The following is a 14,554-nucleotide window of genomic DNA, read 5'->3' as shown; positions in this document are numbered from 1 at the left end:
TTTTTGTATGTTTGCTGGGTGTAGTTTCTATTACACACAAATAAAATAATTTTTTTTTGTTTTCGGTACGCAGGCCTCTCACTGTTGTGGCCTCTCCCGTTGCGGAGCACAGGCTCCGGACGTGCAGGCTCAGCGGCCATGGCTCATGGGCCCAGCCGCTCCGCGGCATGTGGGATCTTCCCAGACCGGGGCACAAACCTGTGTCCCCTGCATCGGCAGGCGGACTCCCAACCACTGCGCCACCAGGGAAGCCCAATAAAATAATTTTAATGAATACCGGAGGGGGGTTTGTCTTTATCCTGGAGAAGAGAGGGATCAAAGTGTAAAGGGGAAATGAAGGTGTTCTCTAATATCTGAAGATTTACTGTGTCAAAACAAGAATGTGAGACGGGGGCTTCCCTGGTGGCGCAGTGGTTGGGAGTCTGCCTGCCGGTGCTGGGGACGCGGGTTCGTGCCCCGGTCCGGGAGGATCCCGCGTGCCGCGGAGCGGTTGGGCCCGTGAGCTATGGCCGCTGAGCCTGCGCGTCCAGGGCCTGTGCTCCGCAAAGGGAGAGGCCACAACAGTGAGAGGCCCGCGTGCCGCAAAAAAAAAAAAAAAAAAAAAAAGAATGCAAGACGGATCTTACCAAGTTGCCTATTTTGCCTCAAACTAAAACATTTTTAACTATTTAAATTGTCTGAGAATGGGCAGCCTTCGGTTAAAGATGATAAATTGAACATACTCATTTATCCCTGTTCTCTCCCAAAACACCAGTAAAATGACAGTAACTGAAATTTAGCATAATGCATGGCATAAACTCAAGGACAAAAAAAGGGAAGAAGGGATGATAAGGATACTGAAAGCTGGAAAGCAGATGAACAACTGGTCCAATTGGTATTAGCAGACCTGAGAAGTTCTGGGGAACAAAGAGAGCAAAGAAATTTATAGTCTAGAGCCTTAGAAAGGTTCTGGATTCTGGAACTTCTGAACAGGGCAAAGTTGGGCCTTCCAAGAGGAGGACTGGTTGAAAATCTGTAAAAACAAAGGGCCCTCTAGATCGCCTCAAGCAACTGCATCAGGTGTCATCTTCTCCTATGCCCTGGTATACGGCTGGAAGTTTACTCTTGATGGGAATGAACCAGAGGGGCTCTGGACTAGTGGATGCCAGGTACAGTGGTAAGGATTATCTTACAGAAAATGTGTGGTGGTGGGGATTAAATGAGAATGAACACATGGAACTTTATACCCCAGTCTTCTTTCCATACTGAGCTCCCAGAATCTTGACCTTCACGCATGTGCCTTCCACATATTAGTACGGTGTTGGGATTTAGAAGGTACTCAACAACATGTAGCTACTACACAAAAAGATCGGGAAAGGAGAGAGAGGGGGCTTGTGGTGCAGGGGAGGCCTGCTGAAGCTGTCTAAACTGAGTTTAAGTCAACAATATTTACTGAGCAGCTATTCTGCACCAAATAGCAAGCTGTAAGCTCCAATGATTCAGTAGTGAGTAAGATTCAGTGTGCCCATCCGTCAGTGAACCAGACAGGAGGGTTGGGGAAGGAACAGCATGTACAGAGGCAGACAATAGTGAAACAGCGTGCTGAGTTCATGGAACTACAAGCAGTTCAGTATTGTTGGCATGGAAAGTGTAGACACACAGGGAGCGTGGGAGGAGGAGAGGCCAAAGAGATGCTATTGGGTTTATGTCTCTCTCTCTGTTTGCATGAGTTCTCTCAAAATGCATATTATTTTATATGCATGTATTTTGAATCTTCATAAATGTATCCATTCTGGTTTTCCCTTTTTTTTCATCAAGGGCAATGTTTTTAAGATCCATCAGTGTTGCTATAACAATAACCTAAACCATTCCTATGAACTCTTGTCTGATATTTCATGGCTTTTTTTTTTTTTGAAAGGAAGGTTTTTTTTTTTTTTTAATTAATTAATTAATTAATTAATTTTTGGCTGTGTTGGGTCTTCATTTCTGTGCAAGGGCTTTCTCTAGTTGCAGCAAGCAGGGGCCTCTCTTCATCGCGGTGCGCGGGCCTTTCACTGTCGTGGCCTCTCTTGTTGCGGGGCACAGGCTCCAGACGCACAGGCTCAGTAGTTGTGGCTCACGGGCCTAGTTGCTCCGCGGCATGTGGGATCTTCCCAGACCAGGGTTCGAACCCGTGTCCCCTGCATTGGCAGGCAGATTCTCAACCACTGCGCCACCAGGGAAGCCCTCCATGGTATTTTATACTGTGTCTCTATCTACTTTTACCTACTCACTTTCCCAGGAATGAGCATCAGAATTATTTTCCACCCCATCTTCCCACTTGCTCCAAGAAAGAAATACAACAAGAAACATCTCCAGGCGTGTCCTCTGATGAAGCTTTGTGAGAATTTCTTGTGCTTTACACCCTGGAGGGAGATTGTCGGGTATGTGTAGATATATACCCAACAATCTACACATAGAGTAAGGAGTGGGGGTAAGTGTTGCTAGTTTGCCTTCCACGATGTCCTCCCACTTGGCCAGTAGTTCCCACATCACTACTAGTTCGGTTTTGTGTTTTGTTTTTCTTTCACCTGTAAAAGTTTCCTTGAGCCTCTTTGGGTAATTATTATTATTATTGATTGTTTTGTAAGAACAGTTAACATGGGACCTACCTTCCTAACCAATCTTTAAATATACAATACTGTATTGTTGATTATAGGCTCTATGCTGTACAGCAGAGCTCCAGAACGTATTATACCCATTGAGCAACTCCCCATTTTCCACTCTCCCTAGCTTCTGGCAACCATCATTCTATTCTCTACTTCTATGAGTTGGACTTTTTTTTTTTTTTTTTTTTGGCCACACTGCGTGGCTTGTGAGATCTTAGTTCACCAACCAGGTATTGAACCCACACCCTTGACAGTGAAAGCGTGGAGTCCTAACCACTGGGCCACCAGGGAATTCCCTGAGTTTGACTATTTTAGGTACCTCATATAAGTAGGATCATGCAGTATTTGTTCTTCTGTGACTGGCTTATGTCATTTAGCATAATGTCCTCCAGGTTCATCCATGTTGTCATATATGGCAGGATTTCCTTCTTTTTTCAGGCTGAATAATATTCTATTGTATGTATATACCATGTTTTCTTTATCTATTTATGTGTCAGTGGACTTTCAGGTTGTTTCCATACCTTAGTTATTGTGAATAGTGTTGTATTGAACATCGGAGTGCAGATATTTCTTCAAGATTCTGATTTCAATTCTTTTGGATATATACCCAGAAGTGGGATTCCTGGATCATATGGTAGCTTTATTTTTAATTTTTTGAGGAACCTCCATCTTGTTTTCCATAGCGGCTGCACCATTTTGCATTCCCACCAACAATGTATAGGGTTCCAATTTCTCCACAACCTCACCAACCAAGTTTATGACACAGTTTTTTTCTTTTTTTTTATTGTTTTTGCTAGTGCAAAATGCTTATAATTTCTCCTAGGTTCAAAATGTCATTTGCATTTCTCTAATTGCTGATGATTTTGCACATCTCTTTAAAGCTTGTTAGCTTTTGAGGCTTCCTCTTCTGAAATTGACTGTTTGTCTCCTGTTACCATATTTCTATTGGGGTGGCTTTCTGTTTCTTATTGATTTGCATGATTTTCTGTTATATTTTAGATCTGAATCTCTTGTTGGCTGCTTATCTTAGAGGCGAGGAGTGCCCTTCAATTGCAAGTCTAGCCTCAAGATGTAGCCATAGAGTCTCAGAAAGAGAAAAATGACCTTGGGACTTGAGATAGAATAAACTGGCAGTGATCCTTTGTGTAACATATACTTTCTTATGACCCCGAGGACTACTGGGGTTATCTTGTCATTCAATGTCCTAATATCGGACTTCATTCACAGACTTCCCCCTTCATTACTTCCTTCAGTTATAGGCACCATATATTACTATCATTATCGTATTACTTTTATTACACCGATGAAAAATATTTTGCTGCTGATGTAAAATAATCAAACTGATAACAAAATTATTAAAAGCTACCCACAACTCTGCCACCTAGAAATGACTACAGTTATTCTTTTAGGATGTGTTCCAATCCCTGGACAGGAATGGCTGAGAAGATGTAAGCATTATTATGACAAAAGGTCCTCCCTTCCATGCCAGGGCTCTATATTAATCTCTCTTGTAGAACCTTCTACATCTTACTATAGTTATTTGTTCAGGGATTATTAGAACAAGAGTCAGTTGACTTATGTTTTAGCTCCATCTTGGATTTATCAAAGCTTCCCTTTTTTAAGAAAAGACCTTGAACATAAGGCTGGGGGTTTGGACTTTCTTCTGTAAGTGATCGGGAGCCATTGAAGGATTTGAGGTAGTGATTCATCCAAAATGGTTTTGGTAAAGGAAGTTCTTCCTGGAAGCAATGATACATGAATGTAATTGAATAAAAGTTACATTTATCAAGTACCGGGTATTGTGCTCAAGGTATTATCTGTGGTATTTCACTAGATCCTTTTAGTACAATAGTATAGGGATGATCACCTCCAAGTTAGAGGTAAGAAATTTGAAACTCAGTGGGGTTAAGCAGTGTGCTCAAGGACACACAGCTGGTGTTGGATTATGGTGTTAAATCCAGCACGTTCCGCTAACTGGTTTCTTTCCAGGTACAGATGCTGGTATGAAAGATATTTTAGCAGTCTAGGTGGGATCAATTCCCATTTAATAGTGAGAAGTTCAAGTGCCTAGCAAGCTACTTTCTTACAGCAGCAGCTTTGTTAATTGCTGGCTGTCCCCAGGGGTTTTTCTCTATGACTCATACAGCAGGGGAATCCTGAGGGAAGCTCAGCTTCTACTTCTTGAATTTCAGAGTCCTGACAAATTCTGTGGTGATTGGAGATAGATATCTGAGCCCTGCCAACAAAGAGACTGAAGCAGGCATCTTGGGTAAGTCCCTTCTCTCTGGACCTCAGTTTTCTTAACCACAAAGGATTAAATGATCTCTGAAGTTTTCTTTCATTCTAACACTCAAGGATCTCTCTTGGTGTGTAATGTAGTGCTGAGTTCTATGTGGAGCTTAGTAATGGTGATTCGTAGGAACTAAACCAACACAATATAATTACACACAAAACTGGTTGAAAATAGGCTGTAGGCAGGGAATAAAAGATACATGTTCTTAGTTCATGTGGGAGGGACTGTATGTAAGTTCATTCTTAGCCTGTTACTAGTGCCTTATATATTGGTGGCCAGACAGTTTTGTTGAAGGAAAGAATTTATTTGTCCCCTAATATCTGTCCTCCACCTTCTCCTTCAATAATGCAGCACCTGAAAATTACCTGGAAACCGTAGCCCGGGACAAAACCTCATTCCCCAGACTTCCTTGTAGTTAGACGTGGCCATGTTATTAAATTCTGAACGTAGGGTATAAATGGAATTAGTGTTGACATTTTTTCAGGTAATATTTTTAAAGGGAGGGGCGTGATTTTCTCCTCTGTTTCTCCTCCTGGCTGGCTAAGATAAAATAGATAAATGGGTAAGATATATGGAGCTTGGATCACAAGCTGGAAGCTACAAAGCAGTAAGAGGGATGGAGTCTGCGTACCTGATGATATTCAAGCCTCTGTATAAACCTTGAACTCCTATGTTAACATGAGAGAGAAATAGATTTCTATTTTGTTTAAAACATTATTGTTATTGTTTTACTATATGTTGCAGTTGAACCAGATACAAGGGAACATTTTTTTAAAAGAAACACATGATTTTCATCATTTTTATTTCAAAGAACAACTGATAAAAAAATATTTGGAACATGGTCGTCATAAATTGCACAATCACATATGGCAGATCTGATTTGGGGGATGGCTGGGGGCTGCCTACCCAGCTGGCCAATAGTTAAGTGTTAACAGGGCCAGTAATTTTTGTATAAATACATACAGGTTTTGCTAGAGCAATAACTTGAATATTTTACACTAAGTTCTTAAACTAATCCTTTTATTTTCATGGAAAACTTTTATATTTCTGTTCTTTACGTGAGGTTTTTAATATAAAAACAATTTATTTTTGTGAATGGAGTGAAGTAGAGGAAAAAAATAAAGGTTCCAAACCATTTATTTCATAGGATGTATGTTTGCCACTGACTTAAAAAACACATTTGTCATATATTAAATTCATATGCATACAGAAACATTTGAGGGATAATGACAAGGAATTTTACAAATTTGATTAAAAAATATAAATCCACAGATCCAAGATGTTCGTCAAAACTCAAGCTGGAAAAACGCAATGAAAAACACACAAAAAAGCATATTAATTAAATTTCTGAAAACAAGAGATGAAGAGAAAAATCTTAAAAACAGCCAGAAAAAATTATGTATAGAGGAATAAATATATTAATCCAATTTCTCATCAAAGACTATGCATGCTAGGGACTTCCCTGGTGGCGCAGTGGTTAAGAATCTGCCTGCCAATGCAGGGGACACGGGTTTGATCCCTGGTCCGGGAAGATCCCGCGGAGCAGCTAAGCCCATGCGCCATAACTACTGAGCCTGCGTGCCACAACTACTGAAGCCCGCGCGCCTAGATCCCAAACTCTGCAGCAAGAGAAGCCACCGCAATGAGAAGCCCGCGCACGGCAATGAAGAGTAGCCCCTGCTGGCGGCAACTGGAGAAAGCCCGAGCAGCAACTAAGACCAAATCACGAAGACACAATGCAGCCAAAAATAAATTAAAAAAAAAAAAAAGACTGTGCATGCCAGAAGAATAGAAAAACGTCTTCAAGGTGCTGAAAGAAAAAAGAAACTGTAAAACTAGATTTATGTATCTGACGAAAATATTTTTCAATATTGAAAGCAAAACAAAGACTTTCAGAAAAAAAAACTGAGAGAATTTTTGGCTAGCAGACCTGGATTACAAGAAATGTTAAAAAAGAAGTTCTTCACATGGAAGGAAAATAAATGATGAAAATTTGGATCTACAGAGAGAAATGAAAAGCTCCAGAAATGGTAAATGTAACATAATTTTTTAATTTAAGTATATGCCGTTTCTGTAAAAATGATTGATTACTGGGCTTCCCTGGTGGCGCAGTGGTTGAGAGTCTGCCTGCCGATGCAGGGGACGCGGGTTCGTGCCCTGGTCCAGGAAGATTCCACATGCTGCGGAGCGGCTGGGCCCGTGGGCCATGGCCACTGAGCCTGCGTGTCCGGAGCCTGTGCTCCGCAATGGGAGAGGCCACAGCAGTGAGAGGCCTGCGTACCGCAAAAAAAAAAAAAAAAAAAAAATTGATTGCTGAAAGCAAAATCAAACCAATATATTGTGGATTTTAATCTATGTGAGAATAAATTTTATGATAAAATTTATCAAAGTACATGAGGAGGTGAATGGAAGTATACTATTACAAGGTTTTTAATTTATATGTAAAGTAGTATAATATTAATTGAAGGTAGATTGTGATAAGTTAGAGATGCATATTGTGAACCCTAGTGAACAAACAAATAAACAAAGAAGTATTGCTTATAACCCAACAGTGGAATTAAACTAGAATGATAAAAAATATTCAATTAATCCAAAAGAAGACAGGGAAAGAGAAAAGAGGGAACAAAGAACATTTGGGCCAAATTCAAAACAAATAACAAGAAGGTAAATTTACCTAATTATATTATTAATTATATTGAATATAAATGGTAAACATTCCCATTAAAAGGCAGAAATCAGTCCAGACTGGATAAAAATGCAAGACCGACTGTGTGCTGCTTATAAGGAAATCACTTTAAACACAAAGACACGGATAAGTTAGAATTCAGAGTATTGAAAAAAGATGTAATGTGCACATACTAATCATAAGAAAGAAGAATTGGCTATATTAATATCAGACAAAGTAGAATTCAAAACAAAGAATATTATCAAGACTAACGAGGGACGTTTTATAGGAACATGAGGGTAATTCATCAACAAGACATAATCCTAAACTACCCAATTAAGAGAGCTTTAAAATACATGACTCACAAATGGACAGAACAGAAAGAAGAATTAGATAAATCCACAATTATATTTGGAGACTTTAACATTGCTCTTCCTACAAAGAGCTCTTCAAGCTCTTCCTATGAAATTAGACAAAATTACTAAAGGTATAGAAGAATTGAACAGCATCAACAAAATTGACCTAAATGACATTTATAGAACACTCTACCCACGTCAGCAGAATACACATTCTTTTCAGAACTCATGGCACATTCACCAAGATAGACTTGACTGTATGCTGAACCATGAAACAGTTCGCAATAAATTTAAAAGTACTGAAATTATGCAGAGTATGTTATTTGACAATAGCAGAACTAAATTAGAAATCCGTAACAAAATGGTAATTCCTGAATATTTGGAAATTAAACAATATACTTCTAAGTAATCCATAGGTCCAAAAAGATAATACAAAGTAAACTAGACAGCATTTGAACTGGAACATAGAGGGAAAATTTACCTTTACCTACTTACATTAGAAAATTAAAAGGATTAAAAATTAATGATGTAATCTTTCACCTCTAAGCACTGTGTCATCTGTTTCTTACAAATTTTCATATGTTGTACTTATTGTCATTCCATTCAAAATGTTTTCTAGTTTCCCTTGTATTGTCAACACAATATTGCATGCTGTGGGAAGTGACAGAGATCAGTGTCACCTTAAAGACCTAGGACATAGGGTTGGTTGTTCTTATCGCCATTAATTCATCAGTGTGGCCCCTACAAAGGTCAGGTGGTTCCTGGAGGATGATCGAGTCTACTGCAAACTCAACCTAGATGGAGCTCTACTTGCATCTGTTATACAAGATGTGGTACCTTTAATAGGGTCATTAACAGGGTCTTAGATACATGGAATGTGGCCACTTGTGTGACAAATGTGTTCTTTCCATCCCTATCAGAAAAGGGAGTGAGATACAGTTTGTATTCACTTAGAACATACAATAGTATACATTAGTCATGCCCCAGGGCTATGTTAGCTCTCTTTCCCTCTGTCATAATATATTCCGAGGAAACCTGAGCTGTCTGAACATTAGGAAGAATATCACACTTATATTCATGATGTCGTGATAATTGGACCATAAATGTAAGAACACATACACACTCTTCCTAGGGGGTAGGAGATAAACCCTAGGAAGATTCGCTTCGAAGGGGCAGTGATTCCTTTTGACAGGAATAGGTACATAGGTCAGGTGTGGCTTTGCCTTTCTTGCCTGCAGGGCCTCACCTGGTATCACTATCTGGGAGCTTTAAGACTGTACCATTCACTGCCAGTGGATCCCATGTAACAGTGTGTCAGACTTGGGGGGGACCCACTTTACAGTTAAAGAGGCTTTGCAGATTCGCTTATCATATCACATTCCACTCATCCAGAAATTGCCAACCTAATAGAGTGATGGAATGGCTTGTTGAAGACACAGCTGAGGCACTAGTGTTAGAATGATGTGTCATCTTCCAGGATGCAGTGTATATTCTAAATCAATGATCTTTGTATGTCACTGTGCCCTCAAAAGGTAGAATATATGGACTGGTAACCAAGGGAGGTAGCAGTGGGAGTATCCTCACTTGGAGAATTTATGCATCCGTTATGGAAAATCTGAACGCTGAGTGTTTGGAGGTCTTGGTTAACAAAAGGGAATACTTTCAAGGGAACATGGAGAGAGACCATTGAAATATAGTTTATTACTGTTTCCAGGGAGCTTTGGGCTCCTTGTCCCAAGGGAACATCATGCAAAAAGAGGAGTCACCATCCTGATGAAGATAATTATTTCTGATAAGGAGGAGAAAGTGCTCAGTAAGAAGTAATGTTTGGCCTCCAGGTGATCCACTTTGGCATTCTGCTGGTGTTCTTCTACCCCATCTTGATAGTAAATGGACAAATGCAGCAGTCACAGTCTAAGGAGGGCAGGTGACCATGGCCTCAGACTCTTCCAGGATGAATGGGTGAATGGGTCATGCCATTAGCTTCTAGCTGAGGGTGAGGGAAAATCTAGAACGCAGAGTGGAGCAGTGAATGATGACTGACTTAAAGCCCCAAGACAAATGGCAGTATGGTCGGGGCTGTCATTTCCCTCTAAGCCTTTTAGAATCCTGAAGGAATGTTTCCAGAACTAATATGAAGAAGCGGGTCCAAGCAGCACAGGCAGTGGACTCCAGTGGATGCTGTGATATGCTGCCCTGAGAATTATGGAGGCACCATCCCAGCCCTGGAAAGAGAACTAACACATAACCTTGCTTGTACCATTGCCAATTTGGGTCTATGTTACATCAGCCAAACCTATACTCTATCTACCTAGTGCAGTCCTAAAGCAGGTAATAGCATTGTCATGTTGGGACACGTAGGGTTGTTTAGAGGAGACCAGACTGTGAGGCTAGAGCTTTGCCATTATGAGTGAAGCTCTGCCTAGAGACTCATAACTTCTCCTGTGTCTCCCCAGCTACCTGTCTCTGCAGATGCATTCCTGTGGCTCAGGGCTCACCCCATAGTTTTCACCTAGTGCTTTGGCAGACATAACTCACTGTGGAGAAGAAGGTGGAAAAGAGCACATGGAGATTTTTCCCTAAAGGTTTCAGGTTTCAGTTTGATTAGTCTTCCCCCCCCCGCCCCTTTATGAGAAGGTTTGAAATAATCTCTCAATCAATTAATCCAGAATTGAATTGCTTTGTGACTCACATAATTAATTTCACATCATTAAATGCCTCTTTGGAAATTTGAAGCTTTTCATTACGCCTCTGGTGGAAAGTAGGGAAATGGCAAAATAGTTCATAAGGAAATTCCAAGGGATGCCTCGGTTTCTAAATCCTCACCTGTCCTTCTAGAGCCTGGAGTGCAAAGAAGATCGTTATTTGAATAAGTCACATCAAGTCAGGGTCAAAATTTTCACTTGTAAAATGAGACACTTATTCTTAGGGCAAAAATGATTTTCTCCAGTCACCCAGAGGAGTTGAGTGAATTGGCAAAGATTACACAGACAGTATGTGACAGAGATGTAGCTTGAGCAAAAGTCTGTTGAGACTTAAGTCCAATGCTCTGTCTCAGATCCATTCAAGGAGGCTGCCTGTAGCTGAGAGAAGCCAAAGGAGCTCGCTGTGAAGTCACTTGACTGGAGCGAAGGGTGGTTGGATGAAGGCAGACTTGAGATGATGCTGCACAGGGGGGAGCTTCAGGGCAGAGCTTGAGATGGTCCAGAGTTGGACTTGAAAAACCAAGGGCTAGAACCTTCAAATAGGAATCAAATAAGAACCAGAGAATTGCCTTAAAAAGGTTCATGTCCTTTAGGCAAACAATTCTCTTCTTGGGATTCATCTGAAGGAATGAATGAATGAGCACCTGTATCCACAAGAGTAGCCAGAGAAGAATTCCTTGTAGTATCAAGGCAGTGGAAACAGCCTAAATGTCCAACAATAGGGAATTTTTAAAATAAAGCATGGCACAATCGTATAGTGGAATATTGTGTGTCCAATAAAAGTGATGATGGGTTCTTAATTTTTGGCTAGTGGATGCTTTTGAGTCTCCAAGAGCCATAGATCTTCTCCCCATAAAAAGCCATATATGGGGGCTTCCCTGGTGGTGCAGTGATTGAGAGTCCACCTGCCGATGCAGGGGACACGGGTTCGTGCCCCGGTCCGGGAAGATCCCACATGCCGTGGAGTGGCTGGGCCCGTGTGCCATGGCCACTGAGCCTGAGCGTCCGGAGCCTGTGCTCCGCAATGGGAGAGGCCACAACAGTGAGAGGCCCGTGTACCACCAAAAAAAAAAAAAAAAAAGCCATATATGCACATACACATAAACGTCAACTTTCAATTTTAGAAATCTCAATTTTCCTAAAGTCAGTCCATGGAACATTATGTTAAGAATCCCTAAGTTAGATGTATCTTTAATAACCTGGAAAGGTATTTGTGCACAGCATAATTTTTGCATGAGAAAACAGTTTACAAAATGGCATGTGTGAGATGAGAAAATTTTATTAAAAAATGTAAATATCCTTCCAGGTATGCAGGAAAAAATCTGGAAGTTGGCAGTTGTGCAAGTAGAGTGCACAGGACAGAGCTCAGAGCTGTGAGGATCTGGAGTTGGCCAGGTGTGTGGCAAATGTACCCAAGGGCCCCATCTAATGTTGAGGTAGGTCTAGGAGCCTGGCCCTGCCTGATCTGAGGGACCCTCTCCCTGCTCTTGTAGGGGAGTGCAGTCCTGAATATTTACATGAGCACAATCACTTCTTCCTCCAGGTGCCAGTTCTTGAGAACCTGCAGGGCTCTCCTGAAAGTATGACATTGTGTCCCAGTTGTCAGAGTGACCTTGGGAAATGGGAGCGTATACAAGGGAGGGGGACAAAGATGGAGAGGGAGCCAGGGTCCATGTGAAGGAAGGATTAGTGAAAGATTCTAGGAGTCTAGGTGGAGAAGAGATGAATAGGATGGGCAAGGTCATTGTCTTCATGCATTTGAAGGCTGTCAAAGAGGGGATACAGTTTTTGTACAGTAATTCAGTAATAATGTATATTATGCACAGTGGCCTAGGCCTTGTGCTAAAAGCTGGAGAAATAGATGATGAAGTTTCTTTTATGTAGTAGGGGAAGGTTGAGGATTTAACGAAACATTCCAATATGGTCTGCTATGTGCTATATAATAAAGAAAAACAAAGGAAAACAAAGGAGCTCCAGGAAGACAAAGGAGCAATTGAACTACTCTACCTGGGGAAGTTGCAGTGGATTTTAGAGATGAACAGAACTTTTCCAGGTTTAGAAACATGACAAAGAGAATTCCAGGCAGGAAAAACAACATATACAAAGGCCAGAGGCATGAAAACCAAGAGTGTGTAGGGGAGAGAAGAGGGAGGGAAGGCTAGAGATTCAGGTGGCTTCCAAAGAGTGAAGAATCTCAAATTCTATGCTAAAACATCTGAACCTGTGCTGTGGGAGCCATAAAAAGTATCACCTCTCCCTCATCCTGTGATGGAACCAGGTCCAATGATGGCAGGTACAGTGGGTCAGAATTGCCTTGGCAAAGAATGACTCTCCATTAGGCAGAGGCTGGTCAGGCCCTTCTTGGAGGTGGATCAAAGAGTGACAACTACTGAATGGGGCATTTGACAGGACTTTATGATCTCTTCCACCCCTGGCCTCAGCTTTTCAGGGAGGTATATTTATGTATCTTCCTCTGTGAAAAAAAAATGTCTTGGAGGTATTGTATATTTTTGTTTTCTAACTCAGTAAACTTTTTATTGTCTTAATAGCTGGTGCCAGAATTCATCTATCAAGGGATTCTTCTTATTTGGAAAGCTCACATGTCAAGTCACTCTGAGTGGCAGGTAAGACTCCAAGAGGGTTGGTAAGAGCTCAAGCAAAAGAAAAACTGGCTAAGCTGTCCAACTTGGGAACCTAAGAGGAATTTAGAGATATGTCTCTATCTCTGTATCAGTGAGGAAAAGGAGAAATCAGGGACATATAAGGGAGCCGGGGGTGGGGGGAAGGAGGGGCTAGAGAGATGGTCTGTGACTGAGGACTACATGGGGTAAAGCCAGAGCCACTGTATGCAGGTTCTGAAAGTTGCCATTGCTCAGGTTGGCTGGCTCAGGGGCCAGGTTAGGGCTGCAATGAAACCAGTGCTTTGCTCTCCAAGTCCCTTGGTCTATGAGTACATGGAGGGAGTGCCTCTACCGCTTCCAGGTGACCCTGGGAAAAACATCCCATGGGAATTCCCTTGTGGCAGGGTGGCCAAAGGAAGGTTTCACAAGGAAGATCTTTAATGTTCAATTTGAAGTTGTTGGTATGCAACCCCTTTCCTATCTCCTATGTAAATCTTCAAGTAAGTATACTATACTTATCAGCTCTTTGTGCAAGATGCCACACGTGTGTGAATGTGTATGTAGGAATTGAGGAAGGGCTGGATTTCTTGTCTGGTTTGTAGCAATGTGGAATAAACAACACTTGAAGAATCAGGAACCCAGATTTGGAGACATCAGAATGCAATCCCTCCCTGGAAATCTGCAGAAATCTTACAGGCTTTGCTTTTCCATGGAGCATGAAGTTAGTGATTTGAGTCACTATCTGGATTTTAAAGGGCTGGAGGCAGCAAGTGACATTAGGGTTATATTTTATTGTTTTGGTGCCACCAGCAAGATGTCATTGATACGTTTATTTTATGACTGTCTCTTGCTCAAGTCAACTGCTATTGCATCATGGGTAGTTTACACAAATCACTGGAGTTTTATGGAAGCTGTTTAAAACACCAATTAAAAAAAAACAAAAAAAACAAAAAAAAAACAAAAAAAAAACAAAACAAAAAAAACACCAATTATATGGGCAAATGGAGATTCTGATCTCCAGGATTCAAAGGAGAATAGTCAATTTATGCAATAGATCTTCTGGAATGTATTTTTATAGATTGTAATTAGATGAGCTAGCTGAGTGCAATGCATGGTATGGAAGAGTAAACAATTAGATGTCCTAAGTTCAAGACCCAGCTCTCATGCTACATTGCTGTGTGAGTTTGGGTACCCCCCGTCCTCCCTGATATATGATTGTCCCATAATATTAGAATGTTAAACAGAAATGGTGCTTCACTACAATGCTGAACCATAATAAAAGATTAC

At 41.1% G+C, this 14,554-nt stretch overlaps 1 long non-coding RNA gene across 1 annotated transcript; it reads left to right on the top strand.

Annotated features, from left to right (window-relative positions):
• Positions 1 to 6,284: 6,284 nt before the first annotated feature.
• LOC307055023 lies at positions 6,285 to 13,244 on the top strand. Its single transcript, XR_013810964.1, has 3 exons — positions 6,285 to 6,950; positions 11,953 to 12,041; positions 13,196 to 13,244. It is a non-coding gene; the product is annotated as an uncharacterized lncRNA (long non-coding RNA).
• Positions 13,245 to 14,554: the final 1,310 nt, after the last annotated feature.

The sequence above is a fragment of the Hyperoodon ampullatus genome, assembly GCF_949752795.1.
Source record: "Hyperoodon ampullatus genome assembly, chromosome: 6".
In the NCBI taxonomy this organism is placed as follows: Eukaryota; Metazoa; Chordata; class Mammalia; order Artiodactyla; family Ziphiidae; genus Hyperoodon; species Hyperoodon ampullatus.
The sequence above is the reverse complement of the archived record's forward strand: the minus strand, read 5'-3'. Positions and strand labels throughout refer to the sequence as shown.